The sequence below is a fragment of the Sprattus sprattus genome (genome assembly GCF_963457725.1).
Source record: "Sprattus sprattus genome assembly, chromosome: 4".
Taxonomy (NCBI): Eukaryota; Metazoa; Chordata; class Actinopteri; order Clupeiformes; family Clupeidae; genus Sprattus; species Sprattus sprattus.
The window spans coordinates 37,943,868-37,966,665 of NC_137923.1; the positions used below are offsets into that span (position 1 = coordinate 37,943,868).

Sequence of the window (22,798 nt, forward strand, 5' to 3'; positions counted from 1 at the left end):
TACACTGATAGTGGGGGCTACTTCTCATCCTTTGGTTAGGATCCTTCTTTAACCCTATCAGGAGGAGATGGACTACTTTCCTTATTTTCCATGCCCTCAGCTTGAGCACCTCCTGACACATGTACCTCATGAAATGTATTTCAATTTCAAGGCTTTAAATCACAACCGCACATCACCCCCAGATTAAGACAAAGCAGAAACAGTTTATCACAGCCACAGTGGCCTATGCGTTTAGTGACGTGGCGTGTCACATTTACATATCCACGTGGACCAAAGTCATCACAGAAGTATTTGTATGACTGCTAGTTGCTGACTGTTATAGGTGACTCTGCGTATGCTGAGCACATCAATGTACAGGAATGTCTGTTGTCAGCCTTCCCCTTTAGTCTACTGACCCTCTGACAGTGAATGAAACTTTTGTGTCTGTGATAAGCAGACTGTGTATATGACGCAAGGGTTAAGTGTTGCTGATTCTTACAGACTCAGACAGATTCATATACAGTTTCTTTTAGCATGATTAACCAATTGCAAAACTGAATCCACAGTTTCCCAAAACTTAGACTGTAAAACCAAAAGATCTGTAAGAACATCACTGTAAAGTCCATCCATTGAAAAAGGTTTCTTCGCATTTGTGGGTCATTTTATCCTGCGTTCACCATGAGATTATAGTTGAGGGCAAAAATGCCAATATGGACAGATAACCTCAGACATATTTTACAATTTGAAACACTCAAACACTAACCCTTACACTGTTTGTTCTGTAATCATGCAGTGGAGATATTGTCCCACATTACATACATTGAAGTGTATGTGAAGTTCCTTTAGAGACCTTAACCATCTTTTCAAGGACAGCTAAATTCATATATGGTTGTTGTATTCTCTGTTACCTGAATATTTCTCTATGACACCCATGTGTTCTGAGCGTCACTTTACCTGTGACGTGGAATGTGTGACGTGACTGATTGTGACAGAAGGGCACTGTGCTCTGCCTCTGATAATTCAGGAGTTTCACCACATGCAACGACAGAAGGGCACCCAACCGTGGACTTTGCATCCTTCATCATAGCACTCCAGGCATATAGGCCTGTCAGTTACTGGGCACTCACTCCAGCTCACTCTAAGAAAGACACAAGGAAAAAATTTCACTGATACAGGTAGGAGAATAGATGCACTTGATAATATGCTAATCCATAATATTTGTTTCATCTCAGTGCCATTATGCATGATGTATTTATTTTACTAATGGAGATCACATTTATTTTTAGTCAGTTATAGAAGCTAAAGAGGAGTCATGAAGGCATTCCTGGTTCTTGTAGTTGCTGTTTTTTCTGGTAAGGTAGATTTTTCCTAATATTCTTAATCATAAACAGCAACCTAAATCTGTATTAGTAATCTTATCATGAGACATTAAATCCATCACTTATGTTCTACAGGTTGCCATGCCAATCTTATGTGGCAGGACCAGCCCATCTCCAATATGGACACGATGAAGAATGCATTCTGGGATTATGTTTCCAAGGCGACACTCACCACCGAGGAAGTCGAAAATAAGGCAGTCTGAACTGGGCCAGGACATAAAGTGAGTGGCACTAACCACATTTCCATGTCTGTTATCTCTTACTCTATATATACTTAAAATATCTACTTTTTTTTATATCAACTGCAACTGTAGCTGTGTATTTTATTTGTCTTTTAAATACAAGTGAGGCTCCATGATTACATTCAGTCTAACCCGTAATCCAAGGTGAGCTTCAGAAAATGTTTTTAAGATATACATTAAATGTGTCTTTCTCTGCAGTGCCAGGATTGCTGAAAGTGCTGGTGCCATTGACTAGTACACTGTAGCTGTTCATAGTCAGGTGACCCCTTTGACTCAGGAACTGCTGACCAAGCTATCCCAGGAGGCCAAGCAACTGAAGGCCCATGTGGAGAAGGACCTGAGTGCCATGAAAAGCCAGTTGGAGCCGTACGCCGAGGAGCTGAGGCTGGATCTCCAACAGCGGGTGGAGGATCTGAAGAGGGAAGTGACCACCTACGCTGAGGCTCTGGACTCAGAGGCCCTGAAGGCCACGCTGCTGCAGAAGACTGAGGAGCTGAAGGGAAGCCTGGAGCCAGTCCCAGCTGGGCCTCCACACAGACCAGCTGAAACAGAGAGTGGACCAGCATCTGCAGGACTTCCAGAAGAACATCACTCCCCTGGCCCACAGCTTCCAACTGCAGCTGGCTCAGAAAAGCCAGGAGGTCCAGCAGAATCTGGCTCCCTACGCAGAGGAGCTGAAGGAAAAACTGGATCCTTTAGCTCAGGACCTGAAGACCCAGCTCACCACATTGTGGGATTCCTTCACCAAGAACCGCCAGTAAGAACAGTGTCCCAGATCTGACAATTGCCAGCGGATGTTTAAATTATTCTAACCTAAGAGACTCACCGACTCAAGTCCAGCTGAACATTAAAGACGATCCCTATCAGACCTCTGCCAACCAGATGTTACTCTTGATGATCACTCTTATTTGAGATTGTCATACTAGAGATGACATTGACAGTGAAGATGTCAATAGTTTCAAACTATATTTAAACTATACATGTATGTGTGCCTCAGGAATGGTCACAGTTTAAGTCAGATTTTACACCTTGATTGACAGTCCTCTACCACGCCCAATCGCTATGACATTTTCAATGGAAACTAGAATTTTAGTTGGCATGGATTCACTGTGACCTTCCCTCATCACCAGCATCAAATTAGCTTCCATTTAAAATATGGATGTGAATATTCTGTATTTGATGTCGAAATGTCTGAGACAGAAGGAATAATATTAAGATGAAGTTTGATGGCGCATAATGGCTCCACTCTACTTGCATTAGCTTCAGGCACTGAAAATATTAAGCCTTCCCTCTTGACTCTTTTTGTTGTATTTATTTATTAAATTGTCACATAGGCTTCAAATGTTTCATTTTAAAAATTACAAAATAAATTATTTAATTTGTATTGTTTTAATTTAATGAGGTTGTGTATTTTTAATCAAATCAAATCAAACATTGAAAGCATTTCATACCAGGAGGAAATTCCCCCCATTACAAACAAAGATTTTCCAGAGAGATGAAGACCATATCATGTAAGTGCAAACATATAACAAAGCACGCACATACGCATGTACAGCAGACCCGCTTCAGCCCACTGAGAACAGATAAATATTACACAGAATGATTGCAGAGATTAAAGAGGTATGTCTTAAGTGTACACTTAAAAGTTTCCACTGTTTTAGCCATTCTTAGGTTTTCTGGCAGAGTATTCCAAAGGCTGGGAGCATAGAAATTATAAGTGTCCTCTCCATGTCCCTATTCTTGGCCTTTTGAACTATTAGGAGTTCAGTGCCAGAAGACCTCAGGGATCTATTGGGTGTGTACCTTGAGAGCATGTCTGACAGATATGCAGGTGCATGACTATGGAGTGATTTATAGGCTAGTAAAATAATCTTGAAATCTATTCTGAAACTAACAGGTAACTAACCAGTGCAGTGATTTTAAGACTGGTGTGATGTGCGCCCTCTGTCTTGTTTTAGTGAGGTCTCATGCAGCTGCATTCTGTATTATTTATAATTGACTAATGGCTTTTTTTGGGACACCAGACAAAAGGGAGTTACAGTAGTCTAGCCTGCTCGTGATAAAACCGTGCGTCAGTCTGAGAGAGAAACAGATGCACCTTAGCAATGTTTCGTAAGTGATAAAAATATGATTTACTGTCCCATTTCTTAAAAGCCCTTGAAAGGCACTTTTGACAATTACCGGACTATTTGTTGTGACAAATTAATCATAAGGGTGTTTGGTCTCAAGGGTTAGGTGGATAAAATAGCCGGCAAACTGGCGCGTGAGGCCTCTAAACTAAACATCCTCTTGCACTCTTCTTCTCTCTCCCTTGCTCAGCAACTTTGGACCTAAATGCTATTGATTTTGGCCACAAATATGTTTTCAAATTGGATCTGTTTGTGGAATAGTTACTGCTAATCAGGGGTGCAACTGCCCAGTGTCAGGGGGGTATGCAGCAACAATTTTAATTAGTCCTCTAAAATGTTATATAACATTAAGGAAATGCAGAAATGATTTAGAAACGCACAACAGCAGCTACATATAGAAAAGACATTTTATTTTTTTATTTTTTTTTACCATCACTTTTGCGCCACCATGGTGCGGCGCCCCTATGCACCGCATACAGCGCATACCCACTTTTTTGGCCACTGCTGCTAATCTATTTTATATTTAATGTAACATGTTTTTAACTGACATTTAATAACGTGTTGTTTATGGAAGTGTTTTTGAAACTTCACACTGCATCTTTTTTGTAACTCACGACATATCTTTTGTGATCCATCATACATGTATAAAACCATAAAAGATGATTATATAAACCATCAATTCTACAATGATGCCTGAATGTAAATATTTATGTTGGATAGATTGATAAACGATGAGCTGCAAATGTAAACTTGTTATAGCATATTGCATGCCCTACTAAGATGCCCAAAGTTTACTTTTCGATTGCGACATAGTATTGTGTTAATTATTAGAACGTATCATCCTCTTCTTTTCATTCAACCGTCTTGTTGTGACATGTTTTGGATCAATACATTGTGAGTTTATTTACAGACCTATTGATCGAAAGAGGCCAGTTGTTGACTTTAGCCAGAAAAATGCATAAATAGAGAGTTTTTTTTACTTAGTACTTCAGAAGCACTCTGCAACATCACACAGGGGAAGAACCATAGACCTGCGTTTTCTTACACTATATTTGATCATTTTTGTATTATACGTTTATTCACATCTTTGTCTTTCATCCACCATCATAACCAGCAATGAGGGCATCGTTGATATTTCTATTTGTGATACTGATGGGTGGTGAGTAGTCTTTACTTACTAGTTTTGATTCTACCAGTCACTAACAGCCCTATATCCTTACTAAATTAGTTCTTACAAGTCACAGTTCTACAAAATTGGCTTTTTGGACAGGGCATATAATTCCCTATGATCCTAATCCTTTGTAATTATTTTCTTAAAGACCAAAGTCGATGCCAAAGTGGGGATTATGGATATGAAGACCAAGAAGGTCCTGAACATGAACCAGGTCCAGACATCCTGGGACTGGTCCAACAGACTGCACTGGGCAAGGAAATCAGGTGAGGTTTACGACAGAAAAAGATTGTGTCTGTGGCTAAGAACACTGTGGCAAGGTCTAGTCCTACCTTATACTTAAATAAATAAGTAAGTAATATGATTTGTATATTTCATGCAAATTATTATACATTACAACACCCAGTGGGCTACAATTTAAAAAGTAAAGATGTAGGGAGATTTGGACACTTGTCTCTGCCAAGGCACATTAAATGATCATCCTGTGAAATAAGATTTAAACAAACTGTATACCTTGCCCAAGATGCCCAGATGAGACGGTGTAGACATGAAAATTGTGTGATTTACCAAATACTGCTGAAAAGTCTAGCAATAGAAGAACTGTTGACTGAGAGGAAGCTCTTCAGTCACTGCCAATAGAGCAGTGTCTGTAGAATAATCCAGTGATTTATTCTGAGTGGAAATCAGAAACATGCTTAATACAACCTGTTGAAGAATCTTTGATGAAAAAGAGTAATTCCGCTGTAGTGTTTAACATCAGACAGGTTAAGTGAAACTTTCTTAAGTAATGGAATAACTGAAGCCTGTTTGAATGCCAGGCAAGTTTACTAAACTGAGCAAAGCATTTACTGTATGCTTGATAGTGGGTCAAATTGAAGGCGAGACAGGTTGGAGGGGTGTGGTGGGAATAGGGTGCAGTGGGCAAGTTAAAGGACAATTATGGATAAGATACATCAATACCTCTCCGTAATGTTATGGGGGGAGAATGAGCAAACCATTGGTCCAATCTATAGGAGAGGTAAATTGCTAACCAAACATTATAGGCCTTTTTCAACTGCAGGACCTCAAGGGCCTTTTCTTTGAGTGCCCCGAACATTTGTGGGCATTTTGACCCCTAAAGGACCTTGTTCAGTTGTTTTGGGGGAGAAATGAGTATCCACTCCGGGGTACTCCGGCCCTGATGATGTTGATGATGATTAAGTCATATTGGTTAAACATGGCATGAGTGTATAACATTTAAAAATGGGGAGGGGGGAAAAACGAAATATGTACCTATATATATGTACCTATATGTAAGATATTAGACACTGTATTCAAAGATGTGGGGGGGGGGGGGGGGGGGGGGGGAGGAGAGATACATTTGTCTGTAGATGTTTTTGAACTTGAATTTGAACCAGTTCTGTAGAATGACTCCTTAAATAAATCTAGCAACTTTATTAATTAATAATAAAAGGGGTCAAAGTTTATTTTTTCACGTTAAATACCCTTTTTCCATCTCCTATTTAGTGACAAGATCTCAGAGAGTGTGGATTCGATCAATCAATATGCCAAAGACTTGGGAAGCAAGGCCCAGTCTATATTTGATGACCTGGGTCGTACAGCTGAACTTGAAGCCATCCATTTTCAGTCCGAGATGTATAAGCATGCCGAACGACAGGCGAACAACACTCTTCAAGAGATCCAGAACAACGCCATTGCTGCTGTCCAGAACATCCATGGCCGGCTAACGCAGAGTGCTGGGGACATGCGGAATATGACTGAGTCACTCATCGGGTCGGTCGGACAGTCCCTGCAGACTCAGCTTGCCGCATTTTGGGAGTCACTGACTAAAGGAAATTAAACGCACCCTCTGTTCCAGTGAGCTGCCCAATGACAGTGTGATGGAGGCCCATGAGTGTGCATGTAAATCTTACGTAGATTATGTCAGCCATAACATCTTAAAACTATGTATGATGTAAATGATATTCTTGCTCTCTCATTTTCATCACAACAAATTCATCTAGCAGCAGTTTTCATTGCTGTTTGTGTACACTGAGTGCAATAAACTCTACTCTCAAACTGTACTCTAATACTGTTGCTTTACTATCTGTTCATTTAGGCCTCCGCTGAAATACAGAGGCAAAACCAGTAGACCCTGGAGGTAGGCCTGCATCTAGAACAGAGCATATCTGTGTAAAAAATAACTATCTATAAACATGAGACAGCCAAAGGTAAACTGGCAGTTGAGGCCTCTAAACACAGCGCAGTCTTGCACTCTTTTCTCTCTCTTGCTCAGCAACTTTGAGCCTAAATACTTTGTCTTTAATTCTTTGATGGTATTTCTATAAGTGAGACTTATGGATGGTAAGTAACAGTTATACGTTTGTTCATTTACTTCAGTTTTCTGCCAACAGTTACTAGTTTATATTCTGTCAGTAACTGACTGCAAAAACAAAATATTATGATTGGTACAAATATAAATCCTTGCTTAATTAGTTCATACAAATTGGAATTGTATAGAATTTGCTTTACTCAAGATTTCATATACTATGTATAGGCCTACTCATAAATGAGTGGTACTGCCCACTCCCATAGTCTGGCTAGTGAAGAAATTCGTATGAGTTTAGAGCACTGTAGCCTCAAACTTGAGATTTAAGCCATAGAATAAATGCCAAGACATGCCCTTGGATATCCCCTTTCTATGGAAACGGTCTTTCCAAAGTCATACATGTTATGGTAACGAAAGCTTTAGCAAATTAAATATGACTTAGATTATTTAACTACAATACTCGACAAAAATGAAGATAATATTCAAAAGAGCTCACAAGAAGGGTAGAGTAGAATATCTGAGGATGACACATTTTTTAACATGTTTCCCACTCGTTCTTCTGAACGCAAGCAAATCAAGAAGAAAAAGGTCTTATTGTAACTACCTTTACATCGAGTTATTTCATTTAACAGTGCAATTCAAAAGACAGCATTAGATGAAAAGCCCAAACTGGGATTTTGTTTCCTCCTGTCCCCATTTGGATCTATTATCTGTATTGATATTAACCCCAATCAAATGATCACAGAGATAGTCTGTCTGACAGTCTTGACTCGTCCAACCAGATAAGAGACTGTGGGACTTTAACCGGCCAGTCACCAGCACAGCAAATTGGATAAAGCCTAGGTTTTCAGTTTGTTACTGCAAGGGTCCTCCTGCTAGGCCCTGTTCTCTTCTCTTGTTTATCACATGTGTAAACCCATTTCCTTAAATGCCCTCTAACCACACACCCACATACACCTCTACACATCCACACACAGACCACCACATGTGTTGAGTGCATTACAGTAGGAAAGCCCCAAACACAGTGCTATCTCTGTTTATGCCAGTGGACTTTCTTCGGTGCACTATGGAGCTTCATGGCTAAAGATATGTTACACAACGCTTCAAGAAATCATGCAGTTGCAACTAAGACTCCGCTCACACAGGTAAGATTCATCGACAGAGCTCTGAGATGCTTTTCTAAGCGTTCCATTTTTAGCATGTCACACTTTCTTCTTTCTCCCAAGGATTGAAGAGTTGCGATGGAGGTGTCGGCAGCAGTCGTGCTGGTTCTGATCAGTGGTAAGTGGAGGGCCCCTCCTCTATCATCATGTACCACATTAGAAACATGTTCACTTCAGTTTTGACCTAGATTACAATAACATGAAAGTTAGTGTGTACCCATAAAACTTGTAAATACTGTTTATAAATGTGGATACTCAAACTTGATATGTAAAATGTCTGAATACAACTGGAATGATGAACCAATTTTGTGAAAAATAATGAAGCTTCTCATTTATACACTAGTTAGATTATGCATGTTAGGCATTATGGACTTAGTTAAATAAAAGTTTATAAATGGTTGGCAATAATAATTAACTTGTTATTGCTGTATTAATATTAGCTCAGCAATAGTCTAGCTAAACTGTGACAGAAACATTTCTGTGACATCATATTTGACTTTGGCACAAAAGACTGTGCCTCCATGACAACAAGATAAACAATAAGACAACTAGATTAGAAAAATAATACAGAGGCATCGAAAAGAAAATGTATCTCCAATATTCTGCCTTCGTGTCCTATCTTTGGTCTCTATCTTTCCTCTGCTCTGAGACAAATAAAACTTGCCTCCACCCTAGCCATTCCAGTCAGCCCGTTTGTAATGCTGTTTACTGCACAGCGGCCTGCCATGGCTATGAGGAGCATGTGGCCCTGGAGAACAGCCTCATAGAAGCCTGGGGATTGGACGAGACTGACCCTTGGGATTCCCTGAGAGAGTTAGGGGCTGAGGTGCACCGAGCATTTACACACGCAATGGGCGGTGAGGTCAGGTGGGTCCTATTCACCTCACACCAAACCTATGTGTATGAGTGGATGTGCATTGTGGAGATAACTCCACAAAAAGTATTCAGGGAGTGCCATTCTCCATCTTCGCTCAATGTTTACAAATGCCAGAGCAATGTTACATAATGATTGAACTTCTACAATGTTTAGAATTGACTGCATAATCCACATGATAAAACAATTGGGTTCTATTGCATAGTTTAGCTGTTTCTGATTGGACGAGAGACGTTACATGCTATAGGTTATTCGTCAATATACCAACAGTTAAGGGACTTTTCACAGCTAATGATAAATCACTCCGCGATGAAATATTCGCGTTGATGACAACCTTTAATTCAAAATTCTTAAAATTCCTAACCAAGACGTTGACAATGGAACTATTTTTTGTTGCGGAGAAACAATGGCGAAATAAACCATTTTTAATCAATAACTTCGTGTTGAAATGTTAATTTGTTGACGGTAGAATTGTTTTATAAAAGCAATAGGTGGCTACGGCCGAACACCACCCGTGGGATTATCCCTTACCTACCCCACTCCCACTCGTGCTATAGCCTATTGCTTATTTAATGTTGTTTAGCGATGAGTCACAATTTGGGTAACTCATTGCTGTATCACACATGAAATAATTCGATATTTAATTTAAGTTCAAGTCATAATAACATATTATTTTAGCTATGTAGTAACACATGAAGCTTTAATCACTTAAATTTGAAATTGAACAAAGACACTGCTCACAATCAAAATGAAGGTTGAAACACAAGCTTCTCAGTAAGACTGAGCAACAACCTTCACCAAAATGAGGTCTGTTCGCCGCACCTTATATTTGCCTCCTCCTATAGGCTATTCTTATCTCCGTTAAGGAACGAGATCTCTGGGGGAGTTGACACGGCTGTCCGCTTTGGGATGTCCATGTTGAACGACGCAAGAGATACGGGTGAGAGCGTGTGGGAGCAGATTTCGGAGGAGGCGGAAAAGCTGGCCAGTCAGCTAGACGAGGACATGAGCCGCCGGTTGGAGGCCATTGAGAGTCACGCCGAGGCCTACACTCAGGAGGCACGCAAGAAGATCGACCAGAATCTACTGGAGATCCAGAAGAACACCATCCCTGTGGTCCAGACCTTCCAGGGCCAGCTGGTCCAGACGGCGCTGAATATCCGCACGAGCGCTGATGTCTTTATCGGAGAGTTTGCGTCACTCTGGGAACCTGCTCCTCAACAGCAAGATTAAGCTCGCTGCTTAGATTTTTTCCTTACTTTAGAAGCTCAGCCATACTGTATTTTTATGGAGATCCTGTTATGGCTTGATACACCTTGTTTGAATTCCACACATATTACAAGACATTTCCTTTGCGGTATTCAGAATCATGTGACAATAAAGGGCTTCAGCAACTGTTGTGTGTGAGAAATTGCAATTGCAGCTCAGAAGAGCCAGGAGGACCAGCAAAATCTACCTGAAGACCCAGCTCACCACATTGTGAGATTCCTTCACCAAGATCCGCCAGTAAGAACAGTGTCCCAGATCTGACCATTGATAGGTGAAAATTCACCCTACACTCTTAAAATTAGGAGAGCCTCAAGTCACCTTAGGGTTACTCCAGGAACTCCGATCCCTTAGGGAGTTCCTGGAGTAACCTTAAACGACGATCAGGTGCAATTCTTAGAATTAAGAGAGCCTCAAGTCACCCCAGGGCTACTCCAGGAACCTCAACCCCTTTTGCAGATTTAGCGGGGTTCCTCAAGGAACTTGAAGCAATGATCATGTGTATTTATGGATGATCACAAGTTCAGATTTTCTTTTAAGGAGCAAAATGCTATTCTGAGGAGTTTTGAGCTAGATTAGGATAAAAATAACGTCTATGGTGAGTTCCTTATGTATAGTTTGCCATTTACTGTGACATCAGGGTATTCTTTGAGTGATCCAGTTGGTAAAAAACATGGTTAGAGTTGTTTAGCCAAAGGGCAACCTTTTGCATTTGCCTTAACCTAGCGCTCTTCCATGAACATAGATGACTGTAACTCACTCTAGTACAACTTCTAATCCATCTTACCTCGGCTTCCTGGATCAGTATGTACTGAACAGTTGAAAAATAGCAGCAAAATATATTCAGATACGGAATTCATGCATTTGCAGGGACCACATCCACATCAATAACCGACAATTATTTCTGTCAACATTCATGTTTCATAAAGTGATACAACGTGTACAAACCACATTTCAGGGTAGGCATTGGGTCAACCAGAAGAGCAATAAAGACCTTGGAGAGGTTGAGGTGGAGGTAACTAAAACAGTGACAGTTTATCAGAATTCAGTCCAAACTACTGTTAAAGCTTTCTAGTCCAAGTCAAGTCTAGTCAAGTCTAGTTACAGCAGTGTAAATGACCCACAGATACCCAAGACTAACAACTGACAATCTGATTTGAATCATTTAGTTAGTTTATTCAATTACTAAGGCTGAAATAAGGTCAAGCATTTCTTGTTTTTAAATTAGATTCATCTTTGTCATTGTGCAGGAGTACAAATACAACAAAATGCAGTTTGTGTCTAACCAGAAGTCCAAAAAAAAGCAAAAAGGTTAAATGAAACACAAAGTATACAATTGATTTACAGAAGGTGGTTTAGAGTAATATAAATCAATACGAATTAAAAAGCAATATGTGCAGTGTATTAGCAGTTACCTTATAAGTGCAGAATAAATATGGCTATAATATGAACAACATGTACATGTGTAATGTAGTAGCAATAACATTATAATAGTAGTATCAGGGTGAAGTTGTCCTTAAGCCGCAGAGAGGCTGGTTCTGTGGTCGCTGCGGAGTCAACTCAAGCCGTCCTGTTGCCTCCAGTCATCTTCAATATGGTGGATCTCTGCATCTACATTTCAGTCCCTGGAAAAGGAAAAAAGGTAAGAATTTCTTAATACTTTCTGTTAACATGCATACCATTTGTGCCCTTTCTTTTTTTACAAGGAAGATCATAGATTCAAAACAAAATAGCCACACACGGCATAAAAAGTCCTAAACAGACAAATATGTTAATTCAAATATCATCTGATCCAGCGGGATCCACCTAGATGGGGATTGTCTATGCTTTACAGCTTATTTTCCTTTGCCATTTTTACGGGCATGCAGTAACAAAGTCAATGGCACCATTTCCTCAGTTTTTGTTTTAGTTTGTTGTAATTATTTTGTTCTAATTCATGACACCACTCCAGCATAGACGGCATCCATTATGCTGTGCGTCACATCAACTTCCAACTTCAACAAAAAAAAAAACGTTCAGTACTCCTACAAACTGTCAATGTCAAAGAGAGAGCGTGCGGAGAAAGGAGCCTACTTCACAGACTCCTCCATTGTTGTGGCCCTCTTGTAGAACCAGGCATTGAGATGTCTCACGCAATAAAGTCCGTTATAATAACCAGTACTACCAAGGTTGCCTTTGTTGGTTTATGAGAGAGAGACATATAGCAGAGACAGATCGCAATTAGACCTAGCATTATATAGCCTTAGTATAAGATACGTTTTTTTTATTATTAGTGTAATTATATTTCAATATGTTTCATAGTATTAGTTAAGTTTTATATTGTGTATATTTTATAGCATATAATAGGTGTAGTTTGTTTGTTTTTGTTTGTGTGACCTTCGTAACTCAAGGTAGGTGAAGTTGAAGCTACTAGCATAAGTAATTAACTAATTCAATGTTAATGTTTAATAGTGGTATAATCTGATAACGATATGTAGAGTTATCTATTTGTCCGTCAACTATCTCAGTGCTGTGGGATTAATATACTACTACTACCGACCACGATCGCCCCCGCCCAAAAAGGGTGTTTAAATAAAATTTCAAATTAAAAAAAAAAAATGTTAAATGTACAGCGTATTGAATAGTATACTAAACTTGTGAGACGGTGGTAATAGCTAACGGGTCAAATGGCTAACGATAACGTTCACCAATTCTTCACTTAGCTGCAAAGGCATCCATTTCAGCCCTTCCGTTCAAATATTCTGAATAAAAAATGGTTTAGTATTAGTTCAAAATAATATTTGGTAAATGAACCTTACATTTTTCGGCAGCGTAGGTGTGTACATTTGAATTAAATCTGTAAATATTCTTAACGGGAGCAGTTTCGGAGTTCAGAGTTCTGTGCTGGGCTGGCGCTTTTCCCCCATTTCATCGACGATTTGTTATCGATATAAATATTGTTAATTTATCAACCTTACATTTTTCAGAAGTGACGGGTGTTTAGACAATGAACGTGGTCTTGTTTTACTCTCTGCGGAACTATTTCTTACCGTATTTTGCCTTTTTCTTTGTACATGCGTGAAAAACGGTTACAACGACTTAGGTGGCCCGAACTCCGCCGGTGTCAGTTGAAAACTGTATGACCCTCTCAAATTCTCGTTGCGAAATCGAATTTAATCAGTTCATTCCATGTCAGTGTGTACAAGCTGTCTGGTACATTTAATTACGCTGTACAACTAATTTTTTGCACACATACAATTGAAATACCCCTTTTGGACAGGAGCATATGTTGTTTAAAAATAGTTTTCCTTGTTGACATAGAAATCAACATTAAGCAGCACGCACTCGCGAGTCGGTGAAGACGCGGCCACGGCGAAAATAGGAACACATACGATATATAACTAATTCAGAGGGAATCCACCGTCTTCGTTTGTTTAACATTTTGTATTAATTGACACATACACATAGCCTGGTGACACCAGCCTACGTATTTCCGCCTGAATTGATTTCAAGCTCATACTCAGTCTGGCCTAACCCCGTTGACAATCGTCTCCAGGACTCAAAATTTTGTAGGACCAATCAGCGAACAGTTCAGAGCTGTGACGCAAAACTCGCCTTGGAGGAAAAGACACGAAAAGCTATCGGAAAAGTTGTCTCAACTCTCGAGAACATCAGAAAATTAAAAGGAGAACAAGAGTATTTTCTTGTAAGTTTTATGATTGGAAAGGACGTCGTAGCTCTTCTCCCAACTGGCTTTGGGAAGAGTTTAATCTACCGAATGCTAACTAAACGTTGCTGATTGGTTAAGGGAACTCCAATGATTTTAAACCTCAAGATAAGCACCCGCCCATCTCGGAAACCAAAATGCATTGGGTTGGCCCAGACTGAAAGACGGAATGAAATGGAGTCACAGGCTGGTAATGGCCAGGCTAACATACACGTAAAAATGCGTAAAAAGGGCACGGATGCCACGTGATTTTCTGATAGCTTGTTTCAGAACCACATAGCTAGCCTTGTGAATTCACCTAGTGAATCTATGACAACGATGTATTTTATCATTATCTGCCACAGACTTGAAACATATTAAAATAAAATAAAAGCTACTGAGACCCCGTAAAACAGCTAGCAGTAGTCTATAGCCCTGCGATAAGTTCAGAGCATTAGTAACGGCGATCAAGTGACCAACTGGCCATCGGACTTGGTCACAGGACATGTCGGTCCATGCTATCGAATGAAATGCTAAATTAGCTCCTAGCTTTGCACTTACCTTAGCTCCTCGCCATGTCTTGTTGCCGTATGAACGCCCCCCACGTACCGCCTGTACAATTGTGTTTCTGTGTTGGTATGAGTCAAGGATCACACCGGCTGTATGCGACTGTATTTAATCTAGACCACTGGTAACTGAGAGCGATGTAGAGATAACGAGCAAACATGAACTTGACCACCGAGCAACCTGATTGGCTAAAACAAATACAGTACGGTGGCTCATGACAAACAATTGACCCTTCCGCGGTAACTGATCAATCATAGCATAGCAACGGTTACTAAGCTCGGGACCTCAGTCAAGCGAGCCATTTTGATGAATGGAAGTCAATGAGAGAGACGTCTGCTCGAGAAGAGAAAATGAAACGTTGTGCTTATGGAGTGTGTAATTCTGACAGTCGATATCCAAAAAGGCTGGAGGGAGGGGTAACATTTTATCCCTTCCCGAAACCCAAGACCCAGAGAGAGAAATGCCTGCTGTGGATCAAACGATGTAGACGACCCCCCCCCATCAGCTGAATGTCAGCAATGTAAACAGAAGCACCTACTTTGTTCCAAGAAGCTATGTCGCTAAAATCTGCCCACTGCATCGAAAACGTGAGAAAACCCTTGCTTAAAATTCGATTCAGTTTTACCACCTTACATGTTTGCGTAGCGGCGACTGTGTAGATAATAGAACAAATAAACATAGCTGGAATGAACCTGTTAGCCTTAGCATTTGTCTGTCTACAAACACGGCATGTAATGTCGTGGTTGTAGCCTATATAAGCATATTGCAGACCAGACCCTTTTGCCTGCTTCGATCTGAGATCTTGCTGTTTTTCCAAAAAATGCTTATGATTTCTTTGGGTAGAGCTGAAATTGACACGGTTGAAAACATGTTGCCAAACCATTCATACCAATGCTGAGAACATGGGAAACGTGAATGCTTGACTGATATACCAAACGTTGCTAAGGGGGGCGGAGTTTGCGGAAGGGTCAATTGCTTAATCATTTAACCAAATGATCTACAACGCCCACGTTGAGAAACTCGTATTTAAACTAATTAGCTTTCATGCAAAAATAATAGGGCTAGATCCAGATCCAACTGTACATGCATGCATCACTGTATTATTGATTAAAATTTGGATAATTTTTTGAATCATTAAGTATGAATGACAAATGAGGACAAATAAAATGAAAATGTCTATTTCCTATCTTTTCTTTGTAGAATGAACAAACCAGTGTCACACTGGTCAGTTACTGAAGTGTGTCATTGGCTGTCATCCAACAACCTCGAATTATACAGTGACGCTTTCAAAGGTGGGAGATAAAGATGCCTGTGGTTTACAGTTGCCCTCTGTGTGACAAGCATTCATTTGCCTTGAAAAAACAAATTCGCCACATTGGACTGTACCATGAAAATGATGCAAACTTTGCATTTACATGTGGGCTGAATGAATGTGCACAGGTGCACAAGTGTTTTTCATCGTATAGGTCACATGTTTACAGAAAACATAGAGATCTCTTGTTTGAAGTTGGAGGCCAAATGGATGAGCCTGAGTTGGATATGGAAATTAATGATGACAGTGATGACGACATTGTCCAAGACAAGGTTCCAGTGCCAGTGCACACCGAATACCAAACCGAGGACCTTGTCAGAGACCTTAAAAAAAATGTGTGTTTGTCCATTCTCAAACTCAGAGAAAAACACTGTGTACCAGCAGTTGTCCACACTGACATTGTGGAAGATTTAAAAGTGTTGTTCCAAGAATTCACCACCCACTTCTCAGATGCACTGAAATTTCACCTTAAGAACATCCTACACATAAATATTGATGAAGATGACGATCTTGCTGAGCTTTTGTCTCAAACCACAGCATTTGAGCAGTGCATTAAAGGCATTAGCAGTGAGTGGATGCTGCAACAGTACTGCACAGATGAGCTTGAGTACATACCGCCATTACAGCTAGAGATGAATGGGCAAACTAATGCCCACCTCCAATACATCCCCCTTCTTTCCCTACTGAAGAAAATGGCAAAAAATGAAGATGTTTGGGCAATGCTGAACTGTCATTCTGTTGAGAAAAATTACGAAATTTTAAAGGACTACACTGATGGGGAGCAGTGTAAGACTCACCCACTACTTTGTGACAACAACATTAGGCTACACTTCTATATAGATGAATTTGAGATTGTCAATCCTATTGGAGCCAATAGAGGAAAGCATAAGCTCACCGCTGTGTAGGAAATCTTCACCATCGTTACACATTAAAAGGCGAGCACATCCACCTTTCCATCTTAGTTAAGCATAAATTCATCCATAAAGACGCAAGCAATTATGCCGATGTGTTTAGGCCTCTTATAGAAGATATAAGGCTCCTTGAGACAGAAGGAGTGTTGTTAGAATGCAATGGAGAGGCAAAACAATTTTTTGGCACTGTTGCCACTATTTCAGCTGACAACTTGTCTGCTCACGCAGTTACAGTCTTTACAAGGAACTTTAGCCATGGGCGTATATGCCGTTTTTGTATGGCAACAAGAGAGGAAGTGAGGTCAAAGTTCAGAGAAGAAGAGTTTGTATTGAGGGATGGGAACAATTACAACTATTATCTCAGAGCCGTAGAAAATGATCCAGATAATGGTTCTGTGTATGGGGTCGTTCGACCATGTTGTTTTTCCAAACTAAACTACACCCCTGCTGTAATTACACATATGTTCCCACCTGATGTGATGCATGATGTCCTTGAGGGTGTCATCCCTTTTGTGCTTAAGAAGGTCTTGAATGTGATGATAAAGGATAAGATGCTCACCCTTGGTCAGTTAAACTATGAAATCGACAACTATGTGTATGGTTGGAATGATAAAAGATCCAAACCCCAGCTCATTTCAGAGAGAACGCTTAAAAGTGGTGGTCAGCTGTCTGGAAGTGCCTCTGAGAAGTGGACTCTCTTTCGCCTTCTGCCACAACTGATTGGTCACTTGATTGTGCCTAACAAGTATTGGGACTGCTACCTTCTTCTGCGTGAGGTGGTGGATATCATCATGGCACCAGTTGTTAAAAGATCATGGCTCCCATACTTGGAGGAAAAGACAACAGAGTTCCTTGTGACCTTTGACAATCTTTTTGAAAATGTGTGCATTCTGAAGATGCACTACATTCTACATTATCCACAACTTATTGCTCTCTATGGTCCACTAGTCCACCTCTCATGCATGCGATTCGAAGCCAAACACCAGTACTTTAAAAGAATCTCATCGGTAGTACACAACTTTAAAAACATCAGTAAGACACTGGCAACCAGACATCAGATGAGACAGTGCTGGGAGCAGGCTGATGTCAAAAGTTTGGGGAAAGAAGTAAGCCACACTGGAAGCTGTAGCGAAGTAAGAGGAGGGTTCCTCCCAGATGTGGTTGCTCTGGCACTGCAGAAAAGGCTAGATTTGCATCTGGAAGACCTAGTGATGCAAACAACTAAGTCACTTGTCTTCAATGATGTGCCTTATCATGTTGGAGAGTTGAAAGTGATTGAAGTCGTCCAAAGTGAGGAAATTCCCATTTTCATTGAAATAAAGGCCATTCACTGCATACATGGGCAATGGTTTCTAGTTGGAAAAAAGATGGTCCCCTCTTCATTTGAAAGCCATTTCCATTCCTTCAAACTGGAAGAAAGAGAATGGGTTACCTTGAAAGTGGGAGAGGAGGTGGACCATCATGGACTGGACATCCATTCTAACATGGAGGGTGAAAAAGATGTTACCTTGAGATACTGGGTGGTGTCCTCTTAGCCTAAAGAACCAAAAATATGCAGCCTACTGAATTTGGATAGGTACAAATATAAAATGTTATTGCAATTTCATTTTTTTCTTCTCATAACTGCCCCCCCATCAAGAATATGTTGTAGTACTTATGCTGAATGTGTCTTTTTTTACCACAGAAAATGACATTGATGGAGAAACCTTGAGTTTATTGACAGACCGTATGATTGAAAATCTAATCCCAAATATTAAAAATCAAGTTGTTTTTCTGAAAAATCTGGAGAGTTTAAAGGAAAGGGATGAACCTGAGGCCTATACTTCATCAATTGGGTAAGTACAATTGTCTTGCTGGAATCATTTTTTCAATTTAAGTTCTCAGTTATTTATTATCTGCACCACTATGCTGGTGGTTAATTGTTTATGTTTTATCAGCTCTCTGTATTGTAGGTTTTACCCTGCCAGTTTCCTGTGCTGCATGTCTTGAGTTGTGCCCATTGAAGTTGACGCCAATTACTATACACACACTCTCAGTTGTGGGTTACTCCTATTTGGCGCTGTAATAACACTTTTATTTTATAGAACCCCAGAACCACCAAAAGAACCCCTCCTCACATCAAAAAAAGAATGGCCTATCCATTACAGGATCCCCAAGTTCCCCACTGCTCTCCAGCAAAAACTGGACGGAAAAAGTGAGGTCTTTATAAGTCAAGCTTCAAGAAATAAATGGAGGTCCCAAATTGTACAAATTGTTTTTGATGACATATGTAGCTACACATGGTAAGTAGGCTACTTCTTAATTAAATCAAATTGTATGTCTGATTAAAGGGATAAAAGCCAAAAATACACTTGAATGATAATGTGATACATAGGCTACATAATATACTAACCAACCTTAATCAGTCCTATCTTGATTGTAGGTACCCCACAAGCAAGCAGTACAACGACGCTTGTTCTGCACTGGTTGCAAAATACCACTTCCTCCGGGATCGGACAGGGAAAGGCTACGTAAGATGCACCTTATTTGTACTTTTTGAAGTAAACCCATCATCTTGTTTACGTATAGACATTGTTTGGTTTCATATTACACAGGAATCATGGCATCAAATGCTGAACAATACATTTAAAAAGGAGAGAAGACCGCTGGTTTTCATCTCAGAGATTAAAGAAAAAAAGACCATGGCATCAAGCCAGCTTCCCAAAGAAGCAGCATCCATTGCCATGGTAATGTACTTAAATGAGAAACCCACCCAAATGTTAACAATGTCTGATCTTCGGAACCTGGTGCATGTAGTCGTATTTGACGTTTTTTTCACCACCAGACTGTAAACGAGGAGTCAGGTAGGTCTACTTATGGAGAGGATGCAGCCAGCCTAAAATGTCATCAGCAAAAGATGCGGGTTGAATGCTTAAAGAAACACCCTAATCTTTCATTGCTGCGAGATAAAATGGCCAGGACAAGGGTAGAGAGGACAGCCTACCTAGAAAAACATTCAACTATGGAGGCCCTTGAGGAGTATCCTGCTCTCCGATTTCCAGTAATAGTAAGTATTATTTATTACTTTTTCATGTACCCAGCCTTAGATTGAAATGTATCTAATTGACGTATGTTTGTGTGTGTGTCATTACAGCTTCTTACCGAGTCTCAAAATCAACTTGATGTTGATATTGACAGGACCATCATGACGGGAATGGGCCAAGTAGCCAAAAAGGTTATAAATGAATGTCTGCGACGAGCTATTGGGCAAGATCTTTTCAAGACACTATGCACAGAGGAGTCACACAGAGGTACTCGTCTCGTACTGCCAACAATTGTTATTCAATATAAAGTCATTATTATATTTGTGTTAACTAATACAGAAACAGATGACAGCCTTGTATGAATTTGGTATGTTGTCATTTGTATGCATATTTTATCATCTTTATTTTCCATTTGTATTTATCTTTAACAAAAGGTCTACAAGTGATCCTTGCAACACTGCTCCTCCCACATCTATTCAGAGAGGACCCTAACGCCCTTTACCTGATCAACAAAAAGGTAGGTTTATTGTCAGTTAGCCAATATGCTGCCTGCATACTTCTCAGCAATTTGTAAAACATAATTGTTTTTTGCCTACCAGGATCCAGAGGTTCCAACACCAGTCCTGGTGATCACAGGAAACCCCTTCTTGGATGCTAGTCTCGGGATAAAGCTGGACTACACAGACATCCTTACTCAAAATGTTGATGATGTCACCCAGGCATTGGCAACTTTGATGTCAATTTATTTTGTTTTTAACATTGAAGAGGGAAAGATCTCCCCAACGGTCATCAAAATGGCTATTTATTTTATTAAGGAACTGTTTATTGTTTATTGTTTTAAGCAAATATATATTTTCTGCCCTGAAACATTGAATAATATGTGTGTATTTCTGTCTATTTTTGTCTTTGTTCAACTTGCTTATGTAATGATCAAATAAAATGTTGTAATTATCTTGTAAATCTCTGTAATGTTCTATTTTTTATGATCAATAGCAAGAATATTAATACATATTGATATAATAATAACAATAATAATAGGCTACTAAATAAAAGGAACCCTAAACCTATTAAGGGGTTCCTTAAATAACCTTTCTGAGGAACCTCTCTGAACTGAAAGGGTTCCTTAAAGAACCTTTCTGAGAAGTTCCCTGAGGAACCTCTCTGAGAAGTTCTCCGAGGAACCCCTGTGAGCTGAAAAGGTTCCCCCACAGTGGCAATGGTGAGGAACCCCAAAAGGTTCCTCAAGGCTCTTCTAATTCTTAGAGCGACAGTCGCTGCCAAATGTGAGGAGCCGCCTGATGTGAGTCCGCATGCGCAAACTTTGCGACACTATTGTAGTACAGGGCTCTCAAGTGTCACGCATTGAGCGTGACAATCACTCATTGAGGTCTAAAGTCACGCACTCCCGCCACACATCGTATTTCTCACGCTGAAAAAAAAACTCTAGTACATTCAGGGCTCAGATACACATACGCGTTTTTGTAAAAACGGGACGCGAGCAAATGCATTGATTCCTATGGTACGGCGTTGCATCTTTGAAGCGTTTTTTAGGTGCGCTTAAAAGTTGAACTATTCTCAACTTTCCAGCGCAAGGCAGGGAAGCGCACCGCTTCTGTTTTGGCCGACGCACTTTGCCAAGGCGTTACTGAAGCGTTTCTGCCTGAAAAAAGACGCGTATGTGTATCTGAGCCCTTAATGTGCTGGCCGCATCGCAAACATGACCTGGCTGCGCTGCGTTGCGTTGCCCTCAGCATGGAGGAATCATGCACGTCTCCCCGAATCCCGTGGAGTTCTGCCGTGAGGTGCCACTTATCAGCCAATCAAAAAAAACACAATAGCCAATCAGAAAAAAACGTATCTTCTGTATCTGGGTAAGATTTAATCCAACAACCAATGAAAATAAAGCATCCTGGAATTGCGCGCGTCTGATCTCCGATTCACCTTTCGTTCACCTGAGAGGAAACCACTGGAGCTCCGAGGATCTACAAAGAGTAAGTTGTCTCCTGTTTTAATGTAACAACAAATTCACAATAGTTTGACACAAGCAATGACAACATGACTGCAGTTAGAGAATATTTCCAAGATAACGAGTATCAACTTTTAATGAGTGTTTCAAACCAACAGAGTTTTGAGATACAGCCTGCCTTTTCACCATAGCTTTGACTCCGAACTTCGTTAATAGCCTATACAAAATATATATAGCCTGTTATTCGAACGAATATTAGGCAGCCCTTAATAATAAATTATGTTATGGGCATTCTTATTTGTAAATGTGTTTGCTCGAAAATTCTATTCAGATTCCGAGGCTTCTTCACGCCTTGTGAAATTGTGAATTGCGAGCTCATTAGGCATACTAGCATGTTATAAATATCCTGGCCATGGATGCATTAATCATTGCATCTGTCTTTCAAAGATGTCAGGTAAAAAGCAATTGAGCATACTATCCTTCGCCCAAAGAGGAAAGCCCCCTAAAAAGGCCAGATTAGTTGTGGAAGAGGAAGAGACAGTTCAGGTGGAAAAGGAAGAGACCGTACATGTGGAAGAGACAGTGCAGGTGGAGGAGGAGGAGACGGAGATGGTGCAGGTGGAGGAGGAGGAGACGGAGATGGTGCAGGTGGAAGAGGAGGAGACAGTGGAGGAGATTGTGGAAGAAACAGTGGAGGAGATGGCTAGAGCCAAACAGAGAAAAGTGCCAGGAGCAGCCAACTATAAGACATCTTTCAACAGCGAATGGACCTCTAAATGGCCATTTGTAACTATCGGGAGCACTAGCTCTTACTACTGGTGCT

General features: G+C 40.3%; 1 pseudogene across 1 annotated transcript; it reads left to right on the forward strand.

Annotated features, from left to right (window-relative positions):
- Positions 1–1,291: 1,291 nt before the first annotated feature.
- LOC308363494 lies at positions 1,292–6,740 on the forward strand (annotated as a pseudogene). The gene is made up of 6 exons: positions 1,292–1,331; positions 1,434–1,579; positions 1,856–2,357; positions 3,361–3,431; positions 5,049–5,166; positions 6,407–6,740. The product of its transcript is annotated as an uncharacterized misc_RNA (transcript).
- The last annotated feature ends 16,058 nt before the right edge of the window (positions 6,741–22,798 follow it).